Below are 16,868 nucleotides of genomic sequence, written 5' to 3' on the forward strand. Positions count from 1 at the left end.
TGCGACCTGATCTAGGTGAACCTGCCTCTGCAGGGGGTGGACTAGATGATGTCTAAAGGTCCCTTCCAACCCCTACCATTCTATGATTCTATGATCCTCTTCAGACCTTCTCATTATCTCCTTAAGTTTTTCTGCACTGAGACAGGGACCTTACCCCTTCTGCCCTGTCCCAAGTGAAAACGGGACTCTGGTCCAGCCTGAACACCCTAGTACCCTGCTGCGAATGGTGATGCAGCTGATCAAACAGTTGCATGACAAAAGGACTTTCCTGCTGCACTCATCCTGCATTTCCATTCATTTTATACTTTCCAGACTGATAAAATATTTAAAATTCAAGTGTCTTGACAATTTGTTTTTGTTCCCTGAATAAATTACTGTGGCCATTCCAACACTATTATTTTTAAACCAACTATAATTGCGGCTTTTGACCAGCAAAGCTGTATTTTTATTAATTGTTGAGCCCTTGCAACAGTCACCTAAGAAAACCAAACTTTTAGAAGCCTGGCTTTGCACAGGGAAGTTATGCAAACAGCAGCTTTGCAAAAAACCCCACATTGAGAGTTAACAAACTGCAGAAATTACAAGCTATGGTTGTATTGGCATGTAATGCCAAACTTTTGAGGTTTCCAAAGAACTAGACAAATGTCTTTGGGTACATGCCTTCACCTCAGTTTAAAAGTAAAACCACGATTGCAGCACCTGAGAAGGGGCCACACATCTCTCAGGGACTGGAGGGTGAGAGCTGAAGGATGGTTTCTGAGATAGCAGGCAGCTGCACCTTGTTCAGTTTTTAGATCTGAACACAAAGGTGGCCAAGAAAAAGGGGTAGCAAACAGAGTAGTCCTCTTAAAATGTGGACAGGACAATGTCCTTCTCTTCAATAGCCTTGAGAACTTGCAAAAGCCTCATTTGAGGACCATCTTTCCATGGATACTGCTATGTTAAATAAACCAAGTCACTCTTCTGTTTCTTGAGGACACGTATTTGTGTTAAGTGTGAGTAAATCAAAACGTGCATGGATGTTAGCCTTACTTGTTCAGTTGGACTGATGTAGATCTGGTCTCTGGGTATGGTTCTCTGGGGCAGTGGGTAGTTCATGGCAGGCCTCATCCCATAGCAATGGGAAGTAAGAAGATCCCATGTGCAGTCGTTAAGGGTGTCAGCACACTGACAGGCCCTGTGGTGCAACTTAGGGATGGGTTCAGAGCATGTCACCTCCTGCATGGTGCCAAGTGATGAGTCTGTGTCTGAGCAGTTTCGTCTGATTCATCGCTGCTTTTTATTATAGGCTAAAGATAGTTCTTCATATAGAAAGCTCAAAATGAAGAGTATAAAGTTGTTTTTTCTTCCTTTCTGGTTGTTTTTGAGTTGCTGCTGTTCATCTTCTAGCAGTCTTCACTAGCTGCTAGTTTCTGTCGTTTAAGCACCCTTAGCACTTTCCTTTATGCCTTCTCCAAAGGGTTCACTTGTGAGGGACTCCATTTCCTAGTGCTGATACACAGTGCTGCTCACTGGAAAACCGCACCCAGTGACTCTTGGTTAAGGTTTAGGATTACTACAAGGCAACCCCCTTGCATGGAAACATGAGGTACAATATGTAGGATTTACTATTGTAAAATCTTCCAGTAATCACAAGTCCTTCTGTGATGAATCCCTGGTTCAGAGGCTAGTTGTTGACTGAAACTCCTGAAGGGCATTTCCTGTGATTCAGGGCTGCTTGTGTGAGTGATTTAGAGGCAGAGACTTCAAGAGAAAGAGTTTGTGTGTTGTTTGTAAGAAATTGGTGGGTTTGCATATGCAATATGAATAAAACTGCTTAAAGGCAATAAGCAGGTCACACTAGAGCTTTAGATGTTCAGAGCTTAAGAGAAGCTGTGGTAATTTGTAGCAGCAAAAAAAAAAAAATATGGCCTAGTAGGTCTTTATTTGAAGCAAGAATGCAGAGACACTTTTAAGAGTAATATTGTTTGCCAGACAGATGGACTGCAAGTCTTCCACATTTGTCCTAAGGGTCAGATTTTATATCTGACATTACTTGAAACATATTTCTGCCTAATAACTTGATGTTATATCTGAAGATCCTTAAGAAACAATTTCTTACGTTGTAAGGGTAAGTCACTCTTCTAGTAGAAGAGAAACCAAGGTGTAATAAATGTACTCAATGCTCACTGTTTGATGGTGCTATCTAAATAGGAAGCTGCATTCCAAAAAGGTTGAAATACAAGGAGAGCTAGAAGTCTTAGCAAGTGTCCTTTGAAAAGTGAGAAGTAACTCAGTGTCCTTTTTAGCCAGAGATTTAGTTAACATCCACCTTGGGATACAATGCTTTTGAGAGAGATTGAGGAGTAACTGTGCAGTGCAAAAACCAATATTCCTGTAAACTAATTCTGAAGTAAATATACACATTGATTTAAGTAAATGAATACAAGTGTGTATTTTTAAACGTACAATGTGGCATGATTTATAAAGTTTGTGTTGCATTTGTTTAGTGTTCTGGATTCATAACATGTTGGATTAACTCATGTTAGATAACTATATAAGGGTTCCATAAATAACCTGTGCTTCCCTCAGTGAGCTATCCTGATTAATTATGATGAGGGCACTAATTGATTTGGCAATGCTCCCCGTTACTGCTGAGTAATATCCATTTTTTTCCTGTGTTTGCATTCTTGTGGCTTAAAATTTGTATGACACAACTAGATGCCATGTCAGCACATGTTTTCAGTCAATCTTTATAATGTGATGCCAGGCTTTTTTTGTTGTATAGGAGACAAAAGAAATAATAGTTACACAGTTACTCATAGGAGTGGGAAGGCTTTCACACTCTTGATTCCCAAGGGCAGTCACAGCTTAGGACTCAGTGCTGTCTCACAAAACTTAATTTGGTGAAGCTTTCAAAACTGCTTGAGAAAGGTAATTTCCTTCAGCTCACATAGTGGGAGGATCCATTTATCTCTTTTTCCTGACCCATGCCCTACCAAGCAGCAGCAAGCATTCAGGCACTTATTAGCAGATTCACTAAAGTTTTCTGTAAAACGTGATCTTGACTTTAGACTTCTCAATACTCTAGAAATAGAGATGTTCTTGAAGCCTTGCCCCAGCCAAAGAAGTTAACTACCTCCTCATGTGTGACTGTTGAAAGCCTTGCTCCGTGGGCTCACTGCTATTGCACTCTGGTATTGTTTGTCATGAAGATAGAAAGGAAAGGTACTGCTCTCTGATCACTTTGGAGACACAAATCTCCATATGCACATCAGTCATCAGCCTTTTCCAAGCCTGATGATTGCCTTTGGCCTCCGACTTCTGCTGTGTTGGGAATAAGAGGAATGTACTTGGATTTGGTGAACTACAGGAAATGTCTTTCATCTCTCCAACCATTGGCTTGTTGCACAGTTAAGGTTTGGGTTTTTTTCTCCAAAGAATAAACTCATATAATTTAGTTATGCGAAACTTCTGATACTAGAGCTTTGAAATAAAATGTTGCAGGACACATTCCACATGTCTTGTCATCTTTGGGGAGCCCTAGCAAGAACATTATAGCCAAGGCCTTGTTCAAAAATCCAACATCTGTGGAAGTTAACACTTTCAAGCTTTCAGTTTTATCTTACTTCCCCAGACTTGTTTTACACCATACCAGACAGAGCTGACAGCACGAATTCTGCACCTGTATCTTAGAGTTCAGGTGGGAGATAAATGTACACTTGATCAGACTAATATCACACTGATGATATCAGAACTGATCCTGCACAAGTCTCCCACTGTAGTGAGGTGCATAAATCTTGGCATTGGTCTTGGTTATCTTTATACTAATCTTGATATAAGTATCATATTATTTTTTGAGTTTAACTGCTGTCTTTCACATTGTAACCTGGAGACTATCACAAAGATATCTACCTTTCCCTCTCCCTTTTCTCCCTTTTCTCTTTTCTTTTAACCTTTTTTTCCCCTTTCTCCTTCTTTCTCTTTTGACACTGCCATTTTTTTCCTGGGAAAACATGAAATAAATTGTTGGACTGTAGAGTGTGAAAGCAATACAGGTTTCTCTGCCTCTGCTTTTCTGTAATGGGATACCCATTAAGGCTGAAAAGTTAAGCTCTTCTGTCTTTATTTTAAATCATGGGGGAGAAAAAACAACCAAACAATCCAACAGGAAAAACTTCAGATTTAACTCCAAACAATTGTCATTCATCAAAATAGGAGCACAATCATGTCTTCGATGTTTCCCATTATGAGCAGCTTTTGGCATATGAATGTTAAAAGATTGTCCCTTAATATTTCAATATTGCAGTCTTTTTGTAGCTGCTATGAGAGTGGCACTACCATTGCTTCATGGTCAGGTTTCTCTTCTCAGCTTTTCAACACTTCAAGTCATATGGGAGGACCAAGTACATACAAAGAGAAAAAGAAGCAAGGATATCCAGGCAATCCTGGGAGCATATGCAGCAAAGGCTGAGTCTTTTAAAAACTCTATTCTGTCTCTTTTATCTTGTTACATCCAGTGACAGTACCAGTGGATTCACACACACCCTGTGTTGGTGTTACAGATAGAAGCATTATGGTGTAATGTGGAGCAAGCCATGGTAATGCTGGAAATCTGGCCAAGTCCAGCTGAATTGGAGTTTTTTGAATTGTCTTGGGTCCCAGGGGAGAGGTTAAATCAGAACATTATTTATCACAACTTGGTACACAGAGCTGAGCTGTGAAGCAGACAGAGCATTCTGCTTTGGAAAGAGGCCATATATTCCCATGACTAATGAAAACAAAAGCAGGCAGGGTTAAAAGTGGCAATTAGGGCATGGGAAAATGTGCATCTCATTTCAGAGTGCAAGGCTTCACTTGTACATAGTTCCATGCTGCAAACTTGGTGCAAATTCTACTGTATGGTAACAAATCTGTAATTTGCCTCATCTGAAGTTAAGTGATCCTATTCCTAACACCATCTACATTTCAATTGGCCATCCATAAAGTTCACTTCTAAAAAGAGGCCTCAAGCAATTGCCTCACGGTTATTGTTTCATTTTAAAAAAGGTGAAAGAAGGGTCTTCTCCCAACCCAGTACTGCTGATTCACACTTTTTGTGAGAAGTACTCACTTCAGAAACTACCAAGTGCCTGATGAGTAATGAATAGGATTTTCTAAAAGCTTCTAGGTAAGACAGTTGGAGCCACAATCTACCTGCCTCATCAAAGAGCCTTTCTAGTGAGCAGAAGTGTTTATTGTGATAGCTCAGGGATGGTGAAAAGACTATTGTTTTGCTAGGGAAGTCATTTGCATCCAGCTCTCCATACCTTCTCTCTCTCTGAGGTGTTTAATCATCATTTGGCACGCTGGGTCCAGCAGCCCCTGAAGAAGAACTGGAACAATGATCTTCTTTATCTACAGAGACAGGTAGGAATTGGATTAATACAACTCTTCCTCAGCAGCAGTTATTGGCCTGAGCTCTTATACTCCATGGACCTGATCCATTAGTTGCTTACTCTTAATAAGGGACAAGAGAAAACTGGATTCCAGGCAAGGGTTTGTTCGTGCCACCTTTGTCTGATGCAGCGATACCATACCGAGTAACTTCATTAAGTAAATGAGCCATTTAACATATACAGATCTTCATGGCAATATAACACTCCTGGGAGTCAGCCCCACATATTTACAGTCTTGAAACTATTAGAATCTGTGCAATTGTAAAATAGTTGATACAGTTTTTAGTTCACACGCACTGTTGAACTGATATAGTCATGTTGCATCTCCTGGGTTTATAATAATGTAGGACTTTCTGGACTATAACCAGCAGAACTGGACTCCTTTTATGCTGTCAATGTGGGAATTGTTGTTTCCAGGATGTTTAGGTCATTCATACTAAATGTTTTGACATCTTACATGAAAAGCTTTATGGGACTGCAGAAACCATATATTGTGGTGTCTAGTTCTTAGTCTTACTGGTTCTCTAATGAATATCACAATGATTCTGTCTGTTCTGCAATCCTTTTCATAGCCTTGCCAACATGTACAATTTATGGTTTAAAATCCAAAATACGTATATGTATCTCTGTATGTGTCACTATGTCACTGTAGATCCTGCCAGTACTTCTTTCTTTAGTACTACTGCTTTCAGTAGGAGCTGAACATTGTGGGCTGTAGTCACCAGTACAAAGGATTTGAGAAGTGCAAGTTGGAGAATCAGTCTCTTGAAAGCTTGGTAGGTGTTATTGCAGCTCCCAGTGTCTCCTGAAATCCTGATACAATGTCAGCCTTCTCCACTTCTCATCTTGTTATTCTTATGCAGACCGAAATTTATTCTTAATCTCACTACCTTTATTTTATACACCGCCATTGACATGTGGTTCTGCAGTGGCAACGTTAATACTGTTTGCCTGTGCTGTAGAAAATGCCGTGTGCAATTTTCCTCCTTTCCTAATGTTGATAAGTGAGGTATGTGATTAGAAAAAGTCCTTTTCACTTGATCCTATAGGACCTGTTTCAGTGCTGTAGGGTGTTAGCAACATCATCTTCCTTCACTTGCATGCACGGAGTATGTGCTGAGAGGGCAAATCACACTGCTTTGTGGTATCTCACTACTCTGAAAGGAAAAGTTAAGGCATTCTGGCCAAGCTAGACAATTCTCATTGGAGGAAGAAATTCTTGAAGCACCTGGTTCCTTTTATTTAGTGAATACTTGCAGATACTCATTTCCTGCTCCATAGAGCTCCAGATGTCTTCCTTTTCTGTTTAAGCCAGACATCCTCTCCTTTCTTCAAAATCTCAGTGTTGTTTTTTCAGGGAGACAGGCATCTAAGCTGTAGTAGAGATAGTGCTGTAGTAGAGATAGTGCTGTGGTAGAGGCAGCCTCCCTGCTCCTTCTCTTTCTGTGCCTGGACACATTTTTGCCGTGTGAAATTGAAGGTCCTGTTTTGGAGAGTTTCCATGTAAGTACACGTAAACTGCAGATACTTCCATGCTAAAAGGCAAGTCTTGGAAAGGGAAACAGTTTTCTGTTTCCTAATGTCTTTAAATTCTATTCTGGATTAAGAAGTAAATTGTTGAGTTACATTCTTATCTCAAATTCTGATTGCTGGCCATGTGGCTTCTTTCCTTGCATGTGATGGAAAGGTCCGATGTCATAGTGCTGTGCTATGAGATGTGCATGTTTTCCAATGTCTGTATCTGGCTAGATTCAACCAAGATTGTGTTAGCATCTGAACTCAGAGTTGCAACAACCTTCTGTTTAGTTTACTGAAACAGGGCTCTCTGACAGCTGGTTTATTAACTTGTTTGTAGTGTATTGTATGTCCTTCTCTCTTCTGTGAAAAGTCTGGGGCTGAGCAGGAGGAGAGGAGCTCTACATTTGGGGTTAGGTAGAAAGCTGGAGTGAAGAGTGTAGGTAAGTAATTGCATGTGTGCAGCTGAGGGGTTGGCAAAGACAGAGCTATAGCCAGTAGAAGTCTGCAGCATGGCAAGGTCTTGGAAAGCAACAAGCAGATAGACCTAAGAGATGACAGAAAATACACAGTGGTTCCTGGAAGAACCTTTGTGTGCATATACGATAACCCTGGCAGCTGTTGCAGGTTGCTGGACTGAGAAATCCTAAAAAAAGGATTCATCCTTCAAGGACACTGGGCATGGGAAACTTAATCTAGAGCCCCCTTTGTTTTGTCCATTTTACCTTGCTGATCTGAGTGTTCTCTGCTTTGAATTGTTGTTTTTTTCTGGTTTATATTCCAACACCATTGAGTTTCACAGTCCACAGACAGTTGAGTGCCTGTCTTTCCTAAGGAAAACTGCAGGCAGATCTGTGTCATGGATGGCTGAGGTAACCCAGATACCTCTGCATCTGGTTAAACCTGAAGGGGCTGAATAAAATGTTACATTATCAACATGCTTCATTCCTTGGCTGTTGAGTTCAGTCAAGCAAAGAGTGGGAAAAGTAGCCATTGAAAATTAGGTTTATGCCATGAGCAGAGGAACTGCATACCTCAGAGATCTCTTTTTTTGGGGTGAATTTACTATTTAAAATCAGGAAAACTTTGGTATTAAGCTGCAGATACTGTGGAAGTCTTTTAGCATAGAGATTGCAGCACTTTTCAGAGAACTAACTGCTTTGAAAGGACAGATCTTGTTGATAACTGTGAAATGAGCCTCTCTGAAAACCCCACAGCTGTGTTTCTGAAGGCTTAAATCTAGAATAGAGGAATATTTGTAATAATTTTGTTATTGCATCAAAGAGAAGCCTCATCCAGTCTGTCAGGCTTTGAAAGGAATCAATACAATAAGGAACTTCTGGCTCTGCAGAACTTTGGTTTTTTGAGGTACAAAGTATAGCTGACTTCAAAGCTGCACTGACAGAAAATGTTTGTCTGGTTGTAGATCCTGGTATAAACTGATAGAACAGGCTGCCCAGCTCTCTGCTACCTGGAAGCCACAATAAACTGCAGGGTGGTAATTCTTTCAGCTAATATCCAAAAGAGGGGGAATTTAGCCTCATGGCAAATCAGACTCTTAATTATTACTGTTACAGACTTCTTGACTGGGAAACCTCTGTTGCTATTACAAGTCTCATGGAATCCTGACAGTATTTACAGTGATAATTTTTTAATGCCTGAGCAGGAATACATAACATTTAACAGTGCTGGTTGGAAATGGATCCTAAAGTTAATGATCTTACAAATACCACTCTTCCACTGTGCACTGGAACAAAAACTGACAGGAGGAGAGGATGATCTTGTTCTTCATTGCTCTGAAACATATACAAGTGCTGGCTAGGTGTGATGGCATTTGATACTGGATCTATCTTCCCTGAGGCTACCCAAGTGGTGAGACATTTCTTTATTAAAATAACAGACTGATGTGAAACCCAATTACTGGCTTCTATAATTATTGACTAGTTAAAGCAGCAAGCTAAGACATGCAATGGCTTGGCAACTTTGGTGCCTGAGTGCTGTCCTGAGACAAAAGGCCAGCAGATGTGGGCAGTATTATTTCAGTGGTATGTTACTAAGCCATTGAGATCCAAATGTCTTTCAATAGTTGTCAAAATGAAAAGCATGCTCCACAGCCAACTTTCTTGAAGGACAGACTTCTGTAGCAGTGAGGCTACATGATAGACCTGGGAGTACTGAGGCACAACTGGAGAAATGCTGCTCACGCTAGGGCCAGCCGATGGAAATGTGTACTTTACAACCACAGGCACTGAGGATAGAATCTCTGACAAACTCCAAATGTCAAATCCACCTCCCAAAATGAGTTTGCCAAAATAGGGAACGCAGGTGAAATGAAGAGAGTGATGAAAGAGGAGAGATGCCATGAATTTTTAAAGAAGTGCTGATTCTAGTTACAAGCAATAGAATGTGAGGAAATGGCCTCATGTTGCACCAGGGGAGGTTCAGGCTGAGTCAGAGGAGGAATTTCTTTGCTGACAGGGTTGTCAGGCATTGGAAGGGGCTGCCCAGGGAGCTGCTGGAGTCACCATCCCTGGAGGGGTTTCAGAGGCAGGTGGATGTTGCACTGAGGGGAATGGTCTAGGGGTTAATAGGGCTTGGACAAAGGCTGCACTCCCTGAGCTTAGAGGTCTCTTCCAGCTGAAACCATTCTATGATTCTATAACATGTGCAGTCATGAACATATCAACATGAAAATTTCCAAATCCACTAAGACATAGAAGCTAGTGTATGGTTTTCTGACAACAGGAGATGAAGAGGCAATCTACAAACTTGCCCTTGCCTGATCATGTTATACTCATGACCCTTGTTTTATATGCTCAGACATTGTAGAATTTGAAATCCTCTAAAGAGAAGGTTTTGTTCTTCATTTTTCTACCACAAACTTAAAAAATCCTATTGCCCTATCTTACAGGGAGGGCAAAGAAACAGCAGTGTTCTTGGTTTTAATCAGTGACAGCAAATATTAGAAGTCACGTACTTTGTCATGTACTGTGTGTTTCTGGTATTTCTAGTTCAAGTGTGATATCTCCTGATACATGAGCAGGTGTACAGTCACTCCTCTGAACAGTAATGCAGGCAGTCTCTGAGAAGTGACTGAGCAAGGGCAGAGAAAATGCCTCTTATGCAAGTCAGCTGTAATTAGTGGTTAAAACTCATGTTCAGTTGCACCAATGTGGGGCAAAGTAATAGTTACAGAAAGGCAGCACTTGACTAAAACATCATGTTTGCCACCCTAGCTGGTATTTTTTTCTTCTTTGCAGTATAATTGGGTTGTTTATATTCCTAAGTCAGCAGTTTGGAGTATGATGGAGAGCAGGAACATCTGATCTGCCTGCTCAGGTTTGTCTTGTGGTATCATGATTCGTAGATGAGAAGTTTCAGAATGGTATTGGGCATCATTTTTAATCTTACCCAAAGTTGTTTCATGTATTTCTGTCCCATCAGGGTTCTTATCATGATGGAGCATGATGTAGTTTAGTCCTGACTTAACAGTGAAGACAGTCAATGGAAGCTTAGGATGTAGCCAGCACTTTATACTTTGTCTGTGTTGTACTGTTAATGAGTAGAGCCTAGGTAAGCGACCTGAACACTAACACCATTTATCTTGACTCAACAGTGTTGCTTCTAACACTGAAGAGCTGTTGGCAATGATTTCCCCGTGTGGATTCTGAGGAGTATTATCACTTGTATCAATAGGATTAACGGTTTCCTGTGTAAGTGGCATCCTGCTCACATAAGTGAACATGGAAAACACTCAGAGCTTTCCTTTCCGCTGCCACCCATCCGCTTGATAGCATGGAGCAGAATATGCCTGGCCAGTGACTATCCCTTATTGACTTACTTAGCCTGCTTCATAGGCATAGATCTTAGAAAGGTGGGGTTTTTCTCTATAAGAGTTCTCCGTAGTTAGGCTGCAAGTATCTTCTCTCCCTTTCTCGTCTTCCCTGTAAATCACCAAGGCAGTCACTGCTCTAGGGCTCATACAAGTGTCTCCTTCTCCTGTTTGGTCTTCACTCTTCACTGAAGTCCCATCTCTAAACAAGCCAGGAGCACACATGCACGTCTCCTTTCTCCTAAATTAGATAGCAGGTGGGGTGCTCTGCTTTTCTGTGGCAGATACCCTGATGTTCCTGCAGTCTTTGAATGCAGAACTCTCAGGAAGATAATGAATGCCTTGAAAAGGAAGCAAATGTCCTAACAGCCAAGTAGTCATGAAATGCTCTACTAGGCATTTTGAGAAAATGTGAACCCCTTATAGTTGATCCACATAAATGCTCCAAATTGGAACTGTTTAACAATTAAAGCCAAGGAAGAAATCAAAACATTGTCTGCTTAAATGAGGAGTGTCTGAGTACAGTGAGAGAGTGTGTCTGTCATGACAGGTCAGTTAGTCTGCCCACTCCCAGTATCCCTGCCTGCTGCCTCCACTCTGGGCAGATTTTCTGGTACTGTTCTGTCTAGTGATGGGCTGATTGCTCCTGGAAAAGTGAGTGGCTGGGAGAAAACTACTACTGCAAGAGCAGCTTCTCTGGCTCTGAGGAAAGAGAGTGGATGGAGATGGCCAAATTAATGTTGTCAAATAACTCATTCCTGACTCTTGAAGGGTCACTTAAACATGATTAAGGAGCACAGCACACTTTGTGTGTGCAGGATAGTCTTCCTGGACATCCCTAGTATGTCCAGTTATTTGTAGACATATTAGACCCAGGTCAGGTGACATATGTGTGACCCACTGTATCGTAGAGTGTAAGAGCTCTTGATTTGAAGATCTGGTGTAGTTCTAATTTAAGTACACGAGATCATACTGCACTATATCACTCTTAACCCAATCTTATTACTTTATTTGACTCTCCATAGTTTGAGTCTTCATAGTTCCTTTTGCAGGCTTTGAATACCGATTTTTTCAGGCAGATGTCAAATTTCAGATGTCTGTTTAAAAATTCATCTTGAAAGTTCATGAAGGAGGTTGCTTTTTGGTGTCACCCTGTTTGAACTTGTTTCCATCTTTGTGAAGTGAGAAGATAAGAGTGGCCACAATGGCCAGATGGGTCTGTACTCTGTTCCATTTACCTCAATATCTTGTCTCTGTCTCAAAATAGAGTGTACAGGAAAAAGTATAAAAGTACAGTAAATGTATAGTGAGGTTTTTCCTGAGCATTCTGCCAGTTGCCAACAATTTGTAGCTCAGGCTTTTCTTTAGTCAGAGAAATCTTTTCAATAAAGTTGCTGTTAAACATAGGACTGGTTATCAAGAGCTTGGGGTGGCAATGGCTTTTGACTGTCTTTTGACTACTATGTTTCCAGAAGTAGAGCTGTGGCATATCTATAGGGTTAATGAGCTGCTGAGCGAAAGGGCATGGGATACTGAAGCTCTAACTCCTTATCCTGGCTTTGTCTCATTTACTGTCAGGAGCAAATCACATAGTATCTCTGAACTCCCTTTATATGATAAAGGAATGGCATAGAGCACAGTGTGAAGATGTTTGATGTGTTAAAGGATGTCTCATTCATGCCAGAAATAGATTTGTAACAGTAGGATCCAGGGTCTGTGCCCTCTGCCTCAATCCTGCACAATTATTCTTCTAGAGCATCTCATCTTTTAGGAAAGGAAACTTTTTTTTCATTTCTCCAAAATGTATGAAAAGCAGCTTCCACCTAAGGAAAATACCTTAAAAATTAGTTATGCTGTTAAGACTTCATAATCTATTAATATTACCTGATATTAACAGCATATTTCACTAATAGTTTTGTCCAGCCCTAATAAAGAGCTAATTAAGAGTTTTACTTCACAGGAATTCAGACTAAACTCTTTGCAATTATAGCTCTTTTTTCCCCCCATCCATGCACTAAAAGAAGTAATTGTCATTGTTCTTGTGTGTGTTAACTGCAGCTCAACTCTTCCCATGTCTTTTTAGTTTACTAGCTTTTGACAACATTCACATTTTAATTAGATTTCCATTAATTAAATGGAAGGAAATAAACCAGCACACAGAATAATTTCAATCTATGTTCAAGTGTGTTAGACCCACATCCTCCCAGGTCACTTCTAGCCTCAGTGGCCTTCCTAAACAGATGTGCTACAGAAGAGTAGTCCCCTGCATGTTTCCTCAATGTCTTGTGTGGCAGCAACTCTACGAGGGAAAGTCAGGTACAGCACTTGAGATGTGTGTTTTGCCTCCACTGAACAAAGTTCTCCTGCCCTTCTCCATCTATTTTCTGTGCTTTGTGTCTGGTGACTACAACCCAGCTGCACATTGGAGTGTTCTGAGCAAAGCAGTTCAAGACACTCTGGTATTTTGAAGTTTGCATGGTTTTTCAGAAAGCTCACCTTCATCTCCTTTCTTCACTTAGCCTATCACCTCCAGGTCAGCCGACCCCAGAAATAAACCATCAATCTTGGAAAAACAGTGGACACTGAGAATTTTGAGTGACAGATAAATGATGCCCATGGGGTAAAGTTTAGGGTTCTTTTATAAAAACAATGAAAACCTGTGTCAATTACTCTGTACAGTAAATCTTGTTCCTAAAATGGGTCTGAGATTCTCCAGATTAATCTTAACTTAAAGCCTCCTTTATTAAATTGTTGGGACTTTTAAAACCTCTTAAACTTCAAGTCCTTGAAAAATGCAAAAGTTGTTGAGTAATTTCAGCATTCTATGTCTCCCAAACTTGTTGTATGACCAAGTCTTTAGTGAAACAGTATGTTACAGTGAGAGGGAAATGGCAAAGGGGTGGGCAAGTATAGGCTAAATCCATGAGCTTCTCCAGACTTGTTCAGGGGTTTCTTTTTTTAGCCAAAGAATGTGATTTATGTTACTGTTATTAAAAAACTGATCAGTACTCCTGAACTAATGGAGTTGGCTTGTTCACCTTTGCAGGGATCAATAGGCTCTGGCACAGGAGGATGCCATTCTTAGGTGTGATTGTTAGACATGAAGAAATAAAGAGCTCAGGGCCAATGTCTGTGAAGGCAAACAGGTCAGCCTTGGCATTCAGCATCATCTTATTGCCACGATAGTCCTGTTCGCATTCTACATATGCCTTGGTGTCATGTTGGGACTGTTTTGCTGGTGAAGATTGTGCTAATAACTTTTATGAGCAATATGTGTAAAACCATCAAACCTGGATTTTGTGTTTGATTCCCATTAAACATTCAGTTTAGTTTAGGATATTGGGACATGAAACAAAAACTTCCTAGCAGAGGGACAGTCTTTCAATCTCACCTCTTGTTTCCTTCCCATTCTGTTTTCTCCTCTCATGCCCCCACCCTTGCTGCCTGCATGGGAGGAGCACTGTATTTCCTGCCCAGACAGACAGCCTGGGCTGGAAGGCAGCAGCAGTCTTTTGAGTGACAAGAAATTGCTTCCCGTGACAGTAGGCAAAGTGCTTCTGTTGTGCCTCTATGCTCTTGACCTGAGGTAGTGGGAATACCAGAGGACCTACTCAGTGGTGGCAGTGAAGACTGGCGAGCTCCAGTTGCATCTTGCTGATGATTTATGTCCTATGTATTGCTGGAACTGTGAAACCTCTGAGGCTGCTTGCTCTCAGTAGCCGATTGTGAGGTTTTGCTGATACAGACAAGTGAAACCTGAAGACTCCCTGAGGACTGTTCTCCCATCTTTGGATGTGAAAGATCAGAGGATTTTTACAACCCTGCTTTCAGCTGCCTCTTTTGAAGGAACGATGAGGAAGCTTTCAGGACACATTAAGCCCAGACAGAGCGTGGTATTACAGAGGTTCCAGTTCAGGCAGCGAGTACAGCTGCCGGGTGAAACATTTACAACTTTTGCTTTAGCACTACAAGAGTTGGCATCAGTCTGTGCTTTTGGATGTTGGCAGGAAGAGCTGATCCTGGACCAGCTCATTGACAAAGCAGCAGACTGGAGAATTCGGGAGAAGCTTTTGATGGAACTTGATACCTTGACTCTGGCCCAGGCAGTGGAGCTCGGATCGCAGATGGAGAGAATGTTGCAGAAAACCTGTCCCAGGTTTATTTCGGTTCTGACAAAGCAGTGGGAGAACTGGAATGATGGTAGAAAAATATGGAAGATAAGGAATGATAGTTCCTGTAATCAATGGTACTGCTGGGGACAGAAAAAATCTCCTGCCCTCACAACAAAATATGACCAAGAGAAGCAAAATCAATTCATTCCATTTTGTCATAGCCCAGTGTCATCCGCAGCAGTTCTGGGGAGGCAGCACCTGGGCTGTCAGCTAAGATGTCCTGCCACTTCAAACACAAAACCAGGCAGAGTCAGGAACTTCCAGGTAGGCTCTTGGCTACAAAGTGACTGGGAGTGACAGAAAACTAAAGAAGGGCACCTGGGTGCTTACATGGAGTCCTAAACCTAGACTAAGTTGCAGTCTCTCAGGTTATACTGCAATACTTGAGCATTTAAAAACGTTTCCTGTCTGGAATGAGGACAGTGGCTTTGTGGTGCTGTATCTTTTGCTTTTTGTCTTTTACAAGACTTAAATCTTGTGTGAAGGTTTTTGGTGAGTTCTTAACAATTGTGAAAGCTGTGTCTGTACAGGTTCTGGTGTGTTGATATGCTGACTGTTTCTTCTGTTGATATGTTTCTTCTAAAAGAACTGTCAGGGAAATGATATTATTAATGGAATTTTGAACTTGGTACTAAAGAATACTGTCTAATGCCAGAAGAAAATCTTAACCTTGTCTTACTACATGTAGTGACATAATTCATTTCTTTAAGAGATAAAATTTGTGGAAGCCTCCATCATTCCATACTCACTGTGCTTTGAAATACAATGATTGTGTGATTAAACTTCAGATAGAGATCTGTAAATAAAGATCATGAAAAACAGCATATAAGGAGGGGACAGAGATCGTAGATTTCAGTTCATATCTGAGGTACCTGTGAAGTGACTGAGTCATAGCAGTTCTACTGTAACATATCTCTCTCTGCAGTATTCTGCTCTATTTTAGTCTAAACTTCCTACTTCTATTACAGTGGCAGAAGAAAGGAAGATCAGATCCTCTCTTGTCTCTGTGTGTGTGTGTGTGTTGTGGTTGGTTGGTTGGTTTTATTTCTTTTTCATTAGAAGACATGACTGAAACAACATCTTTGATTTTGACAATCACTACTTGGTTTCTCTCAGGTAGATCAGTGGAACTAGCCATTTGTCTAACTTAATAACAGGGATGGGAAGAAAGGAAGCAATGATAAAGAAACATCATGGAGCCAGATGTGAGTAAAGGACAGCTTTTAGCAGAAGCTATAGTAAAGTAGAAGAACCCAAAGCACAGTCTATGTTGGATTATGCTTTTTTCCAAACAAGAAGTAAGCTGAAGTGGCCTCTCTCCAAGACTGAGGAGAAATAGGGTTTGTGAGAGGTTTTATGATGTTTCTCCCTGTGCTGCTTGCTTTGTCCATGCCTAATTTTGTGCCATGAGCTGACCAAGGAAGATGCATCCCCTCACAGCTTCCCTGTCTTCCCTAAGGCAAATTATTTTGTGGTAAAATGTTTAGTCTATCCTGAACAATTGAATATTGTACCTCTAATGCCTGTTATTGGTGCTATTCCTGACAGGTAATGAAAAAATCATTGGGGTTGAAGTTGTCTGGTGCTCTTTGGGTGTTCAGCATTGAAGCAAGTGAAAAGGCTGACTGAAGTGAAACTGTACTGAGAAGTATTCTGACCTGCAGCAGTGCCAGCAGGATCTTCAAAGACTTGAAGATGTGTGATTTGCATCTTTTTGTTTCCTTTTAGATGTCACTTGGTCTTTGATTAAGAGCAAAGTCTGTTTTGTTAACTAAAGTTTACAGCTCTTGGATGTTCATGCCAGTCTGTGTGCCATTTTCCTTGCACCACCTTAAGATGCTATCAAATGAGACAATAACTTTTGCAGGATTTTTTTGCTTGCCAGTGCTGTGCCAAGCAAAATGACAAGGTAGGAAGCTACAGTTACTGTAC

Source organism: Colius striatus, chromosome 12 (assembly GCF_028858725.1).
Source record: "Colius striatus isolate bColStr4 chromosome 12, bColStr4.1.hap1, whole genome shotgun sequence".
In the NCBI taxonomy this organism is placed as follows: domain Eukaryota; kingdom Metazoa; phylum Chordata; class Aves; order Coliiformes; family Coliidae; genus Colius; species Colius striatus.